The following is a 9,723-nucleotide window of genomic DNA, read 5'->3' as shown; positions in this document are numbered from 1 at the left end:
CTAGTGTTAAAATGAGATCTCAGTTAAAGATCAAGGTACTAAAAATGAATAAAACATCAGAGGGATTTTGTGGGGCTTACCCAGTGAGCACCCAAACTGCAAATAATATAACTTTGTTATCTCTTACTCTATTAAACTTAGAACGGTACAACTCCGTTGTGCTAAGCAGTTGGTACAGGTCCCTTTCCCAGCATGCCAAATCCCAGAGCTACTGTCAGTGGATACCACCAGAAGTTTTTCATTGATGGGGAAGTAAGGCCCGGAGTGGCAGAGGATATTTCTCCAGAGCAAAATGGAGGTGTGACCATAGCTCATCTTTGTAGATCAGTGTCACTTTGACCTAGCAAACATAGGCAATAATAGACAATGCAGCAACATGGGTTTAGCACGTACTAACAGCTTAACAATTCTCCAGAGACTCTGGATGGGTACTCTGATGTGGCCATAGCACATCCTCGCAGACCAATGTCAATTTGACCTAGTAAACACAAGTAATAATAGAAGAGGAAGCAATATCAGCTTAGCAAGCGTTAATTGCTTACCAGTTCTCCAGAGACTCTAGATGGGCACTCTGCTTGCTAGCTTGGCCAAAGCTTGTCCCATGGCTCTGGTACTGCGACCCAAATAACTTCTGAGGAGGAGGCAGGAACACGTACATTCTAATGACACTTACCTTCATGACGAGCCTGACAAGACAGCACATGATCATCTTCCCCGCTGGGTGATGGCTGGTGGCTGAGGCGGTTCTGCTGATGTTGGTTAGGGCAGTCTCTGCAGAAGTAAGGAAAGCTTCATCCTGAACCATAGGATCAAAATCTAGCTGTATGGGTGGAAATTCAGCTGATCAAATGGGAGAAATCTCCAGCATTGTCTCATCCTGAAATGAACATCAAAAATAGATCAAATTGCTCTCAAACGGTGGCTATTTCCCTGCACGCCTAAAAAGAGAATCCAAATGAGTAACTGAGGTGTTGCTGTATACACTGTAGAGATCTAAAGGCAGAAAAGATGAATGCTATTCAAAGGAACCTGCTGTTCCTGTTGTGTAAACCTTTCCCTCTACAAAGAGGCAATATTTACCATAGGAACTGTGTCACGCTTGCCTCACTGCACTTCATGAAAGAAAGAGAGCAAACACTTTAACATCAGTGGGACCAAGAAATGGTTCTACTGATAAGAACTGGGAAATTTTTGAAGTACACTCACAGCTCCACAGACCATAATTGCTACTGCAGAGCAAACTATTTCTACCTCATCTATATGTGCATGTATTTTAAGAGTTGAAAAACTGCCGTTCTCGTACTTCTCAGCAGCTAATAAAAATCCTTGTTAGCAACATCTGGATACAAGATAAGGGAACCTTGCAAAGAAACATGAGGTATTCAACAAGTTTCTGCAGTGGGTTCATCATCAGTCCTCTGAGGACTTTGCTCCAAAGTCCACTGAGGTGTTGGGGTGTTTTTCCACTGACTTCATTGGGCTCTGAACCAAGACGTAAAGTCTCCCTGCTGTGTTTTGGACATTTATTTGTGTTTGATCTGTAATAAGATCTTTCATTTCTCTTATTTCTGTAAAAACAAATGAAGCCACAGTACAAGAAATCAACTAAACACATGCTTATCTTTAAGCATATCCCTAAACCCATTCACTTAAAGTCCTTAAATCCTATGGACTCCTGGGAGACAAAAGCACATGCTTAAAATTAAACACGTGCACAGGGTCTTTGCTAATTAGTGATGGCCCTTCCTTCTTACAGGGCCCTAAACACATCTTAGAGCATCTGGGGTTTTAGGGTCCATACGGGAGAAATTACACGGAGACCATCTCAGAAGTGCAACTTTTAGAATTGGAAGCCTTTCTTTAGTGGCTAGAAGACTGATTCTGTTACAACACCATTTACAACTAGCTAAAGGAAATAGCGTTTCTTAGATATTTGTAAAAATAAGAATATCTAAACCCAGAGCCTTCTCTTGGCTACTATGACAACACAGTCCCATCATGAAGACCAAACTCATCAAAGCAAAACTGCTTTTTGGAATGCATGTGTTTGCTGGCATCTCAAGAGCAAATGTGCCTCACTTCAGCCAAAATATTGTCCCTGGCCTCCTTCACTTTGCTTAGAGGAAGCACTCGTGCATCCTCTGGAGTCTGGCTCTTGGAAGATAAGCAAGCCTTTACTATTGAGTCAAACAGCAAAAGGAAGACCATTCCCAGCAATCTGCACAGAGCAAAAAGCATTTTTCTTCACCACACCTTGTTTATTTTGGACCTCTGCTAAAGAGTGTTAGAACACTCAGCTATCTTGATCACAGACAAGGCCTGAAATTTAACATGTCTGACATGTCAAATCAGTGTTGTCTCTGGTGAGAGAACATCTGGGAAGTTTCTTTGCAAAACAGTCCTTTTGGTAGGGTTTTGCCTGTCTGAGAACTACTTGCACTTTCTACTGATTACTTCACATTCACATAGGTACCACACGCCAGCTAACATGAAACCTCTTGCCTTTTCAGCATCTCCTGTGCAAAGACTGAAACTTGTCCTTCTGTGGCTTCTACACTCCATCTCTTTTTCTTTTAACCTATCTTCCTGAACTCCTTTTTCAAGGTGCATCAGTGCACTCCACTTGAAGATGCTCTTACCCTTTCAGCTCTCTCTATAAAATACTATGCCATCCCATATTTATAAGTTCATTGTTCTGCAGGCTGAACAATGAGGCCATGTTTCTGTGTCCATTAACGAGGAATCTGCATCAGATGTTAGCACACAACATTTCTCTCAAGTTAGCCAAAGCATGCAGTCTGGTGCTCCTGCTGGCTTTACTATTTATACAGGCTGTGGAAAGACAGGTGATATCTGAACCCAGCATAAAGCCTTCAGAAGAGTATTTTTTAAAAGAAAAGCAATTGTTTGAATGCTTTACATCATGTGGCTGCAGTGTCTTTGATCTGAAACAAGACTTACCACAGCTTCACACTTACCTTTGAGTAAGAGGGAAGTTGCGAGTCAATGCAACAACCGTCCAAACCACCAAGAATAAAAGGATGCTGCAGGCTGCACTTGCCTAGAAGCATTAGCAGCATAGTCCTCGACAATCCAGGATCTAGAAAAACACCTAAAATAGCTTCAGCCCAGCTCATGCTGTTTTGAGGATGGAAGGGATAAACACAGGAAACTTCTCTTGGATCCTTCTGCAGCCTCCAGTTTTTAAGTTGACAGTGGTAATCTCCTTAACTCCTTGATTCTTCAGTGCCAAAGACCTAGCTCACAGCAACTCTAGAGAAGAGACCAAATTTTTGTAAGAAGCATTAGATGCACCTTCTCTGAATCCCAAAATAGTAGATCCAAAGCAAAAGGGCCCAGGATGTCCATCTAATGATAATCCATTTTCAGCCATTGGCTCTAAACTATGAGACACTCTTCTCAATCAGCTATTACACAAATATAATATCCTGATTACAGAACCACTTAATTATTGAGTTTAGAAGGGACATCTGGAGGTCACCTAGTCCAACCCCTTCCTCAAAGCAGGGTCAGCTACAGCAGGCTGCTCAGGACTTGCTGGATCACTGTCTTGATCCAACACTTCCATGCATGCTTTGTCTGGGATAACTATTTTCTCTTCCCTGTTTCATAATCCAATCAGTGGTCAAGACAATGTAGAGAACGAAGCTTTTAAGAGGACCTGGTGTGAGCCATTTGGTAATGAATGGGATATTATACAGAGGCTAATACACTATACAGCTGATGAAGCAGACAAGGGTCAGACTTCTGGGCTCTGGTAGATGGCTGCGCTGATGCATGGTTGAACATAGAAGCAGCAAGAGTCTTCTCCTCGTCAAAAAAAATCACCCTTATAGAGAGAAATGGTAGCAATCCTTAGAGCATTCTTTTCTATAAAATAGATTTTCAGATGGACTACAGCCTCGGATGGTATACGTTTTTGCAGCTGAAACAGTTGCAGTGGTATTTCCAATGCTCTCTGAGCAGCTTATGTAATAAAGGACAATATTACAACCAAAACAGAAGGTGAATAGTCATCAGCATCTTCTGTGTTGAGGCTCTGGTTGCATTAAATGTCCAAGAGTTATGATCCACTTTTAAACTACCTTTTGAGGATGACCTACATCACTTGTTGGAGAACAAGGCTTGATATCACTGCAGGCAAGTTGATTTTAGAAAGTCTGCACAAAGAACATGCCATACGATTAAAAATTACCTCTCTCTGGTACCCTGCCCAATGCTTTCCCAGAGACCACTTTGCATACAACCTGTGGAAATGAAATACTGTCTTCCTTCTGGTAGCAGATAATGTAAAAGAGCTTCCCAACAAAATTTGGGAAAGAAAATTTTGTTCAATATACTTCCTAAACCCAAAGAAGAATGGAAGGCTGTACTCTCAATAGACCTCAGAAAATTCACTTCTTTCACCACCAGATTCCTGTTCCCAATGCTAACTCTAACCTCTCTGTTTCCCTTCCTTTCTACACAAGATTGATTCACGGAACTTGATTTAAAGGATGTTTATTTCCATAACAAAAATGATCAGGGGTCTAGAAAACATGACCTATGAGGAAAGATTGAAAGAATTGGGTTTGTTTAGTCTAGAGAAGAAAAGACTGAGGGGGAGACATGATAACAGCCTTCAACTATGTAAAAGGTTGTTGCAGATAGGAAGGTAATAAATTGTTCTCCACGTCCACTGGGTATAAGACAAGAAATAATGGGTTTAAATTGCAGCAAGGAGGATTTAGGTCAAACATTAGACACGTTTCCTAAGAGGAAGGACAGGTGAGCACTGGAGTAAATTAGTCAAGGAGCTACAGACTCTCTGTCAATGTTGAGGCAAAGATTTGCCAGAAATAGGTCAGACCTGGCAAATCTCCCCTTGTGGTAGAGGGATAGATGATCACTCAAGGTCCCCTCTGCCCATTTTCCTACTAGTATATGTTTATACCAGTCAAAATTATCACAAGTATCTTTGTTCCATAGTAGGGAAAGAGAAAATCTTTCTTGAACACTCCCAGAGATTTTTACCGCTGTTTTTTTTCTATAGTGGCTGTGCATTTGAAGGCATACACATTTATTTTTATTAAGACAGTTAATTAAAGGATGATTTTTACAGACCTATCCCCCTGCACATGTTTTCTCTTATGGTTCATGCTATAAGATGACATGTCTGCACCCCATTTAAAAGCTTTCCTCCAGATAAGAAATGCAGGATTCTCAGACAAGCAGATTCTCTCATGTCTGGAAGTGATGCCTGCAGACCCAGCCAGCATAACATCATCTGACTGAGGGGGCTTCCTCCACCTCAGATCCTTGGGTCTTACAGTCACAACCATACACATCACCCCCCATGCACTGCTCAAAATGAGAACTTTGACACATGGAACTACAATGTTCACAGAGCATGCACTGCTGGCTAACCTTGGCAGACAAGGTCCTCCTCCTTCTGAGGTAGGCAACTCAATCCCACAGCACGTGTACGGTTTGGATTTTGAACCCCAGCTCTGCTAGTATTAATTGTGTCAACCCATCCTGTTCACTTCCAATGCAAAGGACAATGGCATTGCTTTTTAAAAAATGCATCGCAACTTCCTGCCATTGCAAGCAATCCTTTGCCATAAAAAGCCATTTGCCCCCTCAGTCAGCACATGCCATATTCAATATACACAAACAAGGGGATGCTTCTCCACATACTCATTGGTTCAAGACAATCATCCTCTTAGACACACAGCCAGAGGAGTAAAAGAACAACCTCCCTGACCTGAGGAAAATACAAATATAATCATTGAATGGTGAAAGAAATCTCCATCTTATGGCCTCAAGAAAACCAAGACTGCTTCACAATCTAACAGAACATGAGAAGGTTAAAAATTATGCTGCAAAGCAGAAGCTGCTCATTCATTTTCAGGTCTTTCTTTCCATCTTCCTTCCATTTCCACTCTTTCAGAGACAGGGGCTGAAGCTATGCACAGTAAAGGAAACATTTTCTTTTGGCACTAAACTTTATGGAAGCAAAATGGTTCTGCATCCACTTGTGACTTTTTTGTGTCATCTGGAGAGCAAAATTAGCCAACCTGAGGCAATATCTTCTGCCATTTACACCTTAAGAAAACTTTTATGATTCAGTTTCTTCATTATTTTAATTTATTTTCAAGTGGAATTAAAATTAACTTACCTGTGGAAGTCTGGGTTGCTTTCTTAATTGAGGAGAACCATCACAATTCAATCTGATTAAAATGTTTCAAATAGCTATCTCATTCACCAGGAAACACAGTTTTAGAGTGGTCAAGCCTAAAGGTTTACTTGCATCAAGTCCAGTGACAGTTTACCCTCCATGAAAAGGAAAAAAAATCAGAAAAAGGCAAGAATATTTCAGTGAATCTTTTTTAAATGTTCTGATTTTTCATGGGAAACGAAGTTTTGAAACTGTTAGAATAACTGCATTTTTAGTGTATTTTATGCATACACACATCCACATACACATGCAATCCACTAAAAATAAATGAAACATTTTATTTCAGGCCAATGAAACATTTAGGATGGTCCCAAGAGATATTTTTTCTTTTAAGCAAACTTCCTTTATCACTACGTTCATGCTTTATTAAACATGTGCAGACATTAATGGCACACAACATTTTACAAAAAGTGTTCTTCCTTCAGGTTTCCAGTTCAGCTTCCTATAAAAAAGCAGTGAACCCTACAAGTCTTGCTAGCCTGGGCAGGTCTGATAACAGGGTTTGTCTCCCTCTGCTGGTGTCGTTTTCTTTTTTAGTGTCTTGAATGGCTGGAAAATACTAATAGTTTCTAAAAGATTTGAGAAATCCAGAAGATACTCCTTACTCAGTTCTCTAATTCCTAATTGTTATTACTGAGACCAAGTACTGGCTGTAGGGCTGGGTGCAGTTAAATGAAATCACATTGATACATTGATGGTGATTAGGAATTGATTTTTCTCTACTCACACTGGTTTAAGGTTCTTTTTCTGCTATTGCTTAACCTCGTTCTCGAATCAAACCTACCAGGGAGGCTAAGAGATTTATAAGCAGAGTATAACCTCTACGTCATCACCACCCAAATCACATAATAACCAAACAGCCATGTGCAGTGTACAGGTGGACAGGTCTGTTTAAACCAGAGCCCACTGAATGAGGGCCTTAACTCCAGTTCATCTTCAAGTTTTCCCACTCTATAACTGGCACAGCTGAGCTCTGCTCTCAGTTCACGCATGAATGGATCGTGCTCTGCCCGTGGAACCTACAGTCCCAGCTAGGTAGCACAAACAGCAAAATGAAGAGCGGAGAGGGAATGCTAATCAGTTTAGGACAGGCTATTCACGATCCTGAAGTTGGACAGCTACTGTAGGTGATCCTAGTGAATGTAGAGGAACCAAGTCTCATAGCCACGAAGCACAGGCATTCAACTTCAAGACTTGCTCCATTGACTTTGGACTGACAACATCGTCAGGAATAATCCCATTAGACAGGACTACTTCCCTCCACTGATGACAAAGTGCAACAAGTGCAGGGATGGATATCTCTCATTCTGCCATCTAAAGCTATGAAAGGCAAATCTCATCCTATATTCCTGAGATGTTAATTGCACGCCGTGGGCTTGTACCCTCAGATTACCACAGAATTCTTGTCTTCCAGCTGTATTTAGCTGGTGAGGGACCTATCCCAGAGTCTCCCACACCAAGGCACAAACATTTACAGTGATCTGGCAGCACATCTAGAAGTCGGGAAGCTGATACACAATACCGTGTATACATCACATGGTAGGATTCATCTTACCTAACTCTATCTACCTGAAAGGCAAGCATCAGGTCTGAGATAGTCATATTAGCTCCCTGAATAGTCAACAGAGATATGTGTTTCCAGAGGGCAACTTATTCCAGGACTTTAAGACACCTGTCTTTGGCGAGATAAATCCAACCCTACGAAAACTTTATCACCTACATTTTTCACTTCAAAATAAAAGATCACTGTAAGTCTTCCCACCTGGCAAACAGCAGACCAGATCTGTACTCATCATTCATCTGACGGACAAGTGAGGCTCTGGAGAAAGCAATGGAAATGCCCTGAATTACTCCAGCTGAAAAACTATAGTCATTTGCCTAAGTCAGAACAACTACCAATGGTCCCCCGGCCTGATCCTACAAAAGCTTTGCATTAATTGAAATACCTTTGCCAAAGATATTTAGGGAAAACTAATCTGAGCAAAGCTTTGATGGATCAAATCTATGGCTTTCAGTGTGAAAACAGAATCCTCCTTGGAGCAGCTCCAGCTAAATCTCCTTTCTGGGAAATGAAACATTACAGTTGCACATTAAAGAAAGTGATCACTAGGATGTTCATTTCCTGGGTATAAGAAATAGGTTTTTATGTACAGTATTCTTGCTTAAAAGAAGTCTCCTTGTAACTTGTTTCACCAATGATTTTAAAGATGATGACCATTTAAGTCACGTGTCAGATCCTAACGTAGGCTGCATTTACTTTTACATTTAAATACAAACATGCACATAAAAGCAGCCATCAGAGTACCATTACATCAAGAATATACTATTACATTAAGATTTATTTAACTGAATCCCCCATAATTAGGTCATAACATATGATTAAGCAGTTGTTAACTGTGTCGTAAGGAAATCTACAAAGGGAATGAAATATTTAAAACAGTAATAACATACCTATCCTGCTTTGCTATTTATGCACAGTTAAACACATAAAAACAAAGGAGCAACTCTTAATTACAAGGACAATTTATTTTGCTGACCTTCTTATTGGGACATATGCCAAACCCACTGGGGGTTGGTTTGTCAGTTGATTTGGTTGATTTTGCAGCAAAAATGTTCTGGCCCATTGTTGGAGACGCTGCAGTTGTCTGCTGGAGAAAGCAGAGCGTTTTGCAGTGCTAATTTACAGCCTTCTCGACTGGTCAAGGGCAGCAATGAAGTATACAAATTACAGTTAAAAATAGAGATGGCTTTATGGAATCTCATTCCGGTGGCTTCTAAAGGTGCGGGGCCAGGAACACATACATCTCATTCCACACTGCCTCTAAGTCCATTTTCATCTTTTTACTTTTCCCCTTGGATCCTGAGCTCCACTTCAGTTTTGAACTTACATAGGAAGGCAGGAGGTTAAACCAAACTGCTAACTGTGTCTCTTCAAAACTGACATTTAATACAGGGTATAAATCACTGTGGGAGCCTGTTATTCCTTCAGGAATGCAATTACATAGGGTCAAATAAAACATGAAAGAACCCAACAAGTTTTAAAATGTAGTATGTTCTCAAAAGCAGGCAAGAAGGAATGCAAAGCAGTCCAAATATGCTAACATCCACATGTTGTCCTGTATGAGGGGGATTAGAAGGAAAGGTTTCTGTTCTTTAATGATTATGTTGTTAAGCATAGGTATGTATGCAGGTTCAGGGCTCTCACTGAATACCAGTCTATTCAGGGAGCTTTGGGCAGATTACTGTATTTATTTAAAGCAGGTGTCTTTTATGTATCTCATTATTTTAATTGCCACTGTAGCCCTATTTAAGATACCATGGCCATTTAGCACACAAATGGGATATGCAAAATGGACATTCACCTTTTCCTTCAAGGCTCTGGGCCCAGAACGCAACCCCCATTCATCTGGACCATAGCGAGGGATGGTGTCGGGAGAGATAGCATAGTATTGCAAAATCATCTCTTTAATAAGCCACCTTTG

Source organism: Harpia harpyja, chromosome 3 (assembly GCF_026419915.1).
Source record: "Harpia harpyja isolate bHarHar1 chromosome 3, bHarHar1 primary haplotype, whole genome shotgun sequence".
Classification (NCBI taxonomy): Eukaryota; Metazoa; Chordata; class Aves; order Accipitriformes; family Accipitridae; genus Harpia; species Harpia harpyja.
This window is presented reverse-complemented; position numbering follows the sequence as displayed.